This window comes from Galeopterus variegatus, unplaced genomic scaffold, assembly GCF_000696425.1.
Source record: "Galeopterus variegatus unplaced genomic scaffold, G_variegatus-3.0.2 Scaffold1005, whole genome shotgun sequence".
Taxonomy (NCBI): Eukaryota; Metazoa; Chordata; class Mammalia; order Dermoptera; family Cynocephalidae; genus Galeopterus; species Galeopterus variegatus.
The window spans coordinates 61,362-63,239 of record NW_007727116.1 but is presented as its reverse complement, the minus strand read 5'-3'; positions in this window follow the sequence as shown (position 1 = coordinate 63,239).

The following is a 1,878-nucleotide window of genomic DNA, read 5'->3' as shown; positions in this document are numbered from 1 at the left end:
TTCCTTGTCATACCCCTATTGCTTAACATAGGCCTGGCACATGGTAAGCACTCAGTAAAGGTTTGCTGGAAAAACTAATATATGAGTTGATGCTTGAAGAATTTGAATAAGTTAGAAACAGAGAAAGAAGGCAAGAATTTTGCTTCAAGTAATGAGACAGCAGTGTGAGCTCAGAATCAGATCTTATAACCAGTTTGAGCCCTAGAGCCCCAGACACCAGGTGACACCTTTGAAGCTATTTTTGCACATTTTCCCGAAACTTCATGGATAGATCAGGCTGAGTTTTCCAAAGATTGTCTGTCTGTCTGTCTGTCTGTCTATCTATCTGTCCTATCCCACATGCCCTTCTTACAGTGTGACCTTGACACTCTTCCTATCACGGGTGGGGTTTATATTCCCTCCCCTTGAGCTTGGGTGGGCTTGGGCGAAACTTGTGGTGGCAGCCTCAATAGAGTATGGTGGAAGTGATGTGATGTGAGGCTCAATCACAAAAAATGCCATGTGCTTCTACCTGTTCTCTTGGCACGCTTGCGCTTGGAACCCAGCTACCCTGCCATGAGAAAGACAACCAGCCCATGGAAAAGCCTTTGTGGGGAGGAACTGAGCCCCTAGACCTAGCCCTGGCTGAGCTCCCAGCCAATAGCACCAACTTGTGAGGCATGTGAGTGAGCCATTTTGAAAGTGGTTCTCAAACCACCAGTCCAGATACCATAGTTGAGTCCACATAGAGCAGAAATAATGCTTTCCCACCAAGCCCTATTCCAGGTGAACATTTGTGAGCTAAATAAATAATTGTTGTTTTAAGCCACTAGGTTTTGGGAAGGTTTGTTATGGAGCAATAGATGACTGGACCAGATTTTGGTACTGAGAGTGGGTTGCTGCTAAACCAAAAACATAAAACTTGTGGCATTGGCTTCAGGACTGGGCAGTGGGAGAATGCCTAAAGAAGGCGCTGAAGAGAGTGTTATAACCACTTGAAAGTAGAGGAAAAATATTACTGGAAGCTGGAGAAAACGGGACCCTAGTTATGCAGTAGCAAAACGTTGGGCAACGAAATAGGAAATGTACCTAATAAACTTAGTGCTCTAGCTAAAAAGACTTCTGGGTAACGTATTGGAGGGGCCACCGGCCTTCTCACAGCTGGCTTTCCTGAAGTGCGAATCAAAATGGAGCTACTCAATTATCAAGCAAAGTCTGGAGGACTTTCTGGGTTAAGAAACAAAGCTTTCTTACCCCTAACTTTTCCAGTTAGCAAACTATTCTCAAATTAAGAAATTACATCTGAGCAAAGATCAGATTCATGATGGGTCTCTAAAATTCTTTGTTAAGACATCAGAAGATGTAAGGTGAAATCTTTTCAGACAGACAGAAGGCTTTGGGAAGATCTTAGGGCATGTTTTACAGATTCTATTCATTATAGAAATAGGACTTCTAAAAATCTTAAGGCATTGTCCCACAAAAGCCTCACAGGAGTCCAAGGTAGAGAACTTACCTCAAAGAGGTCTGTGGCTGTGGCTTTTAGCTAATGGCATGAATTTATAAATTGCTCTACACAAACACCCACAAGATTTTTGGAAGAATCATGTCAGCTTGGCCTGAAAGGATGGAGACAGTGCTCAATGAGAAGAGGTCCTTGAATTCTCAAACTTCTACTGGGAGGAAGCAAGTTGAGAAAACCACTCTGCTGGCTTACTTTTTTGGAAAAAGAAGGGTAATTGGGAGTGAAGAACTGAGTGTCCAGAGGGCGTGGCATGCAATTTCCAGGCAGCAGTTCTGAGCTGCAATCAAGGAACTGACAACACGTGCCTGGCTGAATTTCAGAATTGCTACAGACTACAAAATGCTGTGTGCCTCCATTTCTCCCCTTCTTGAATGAGC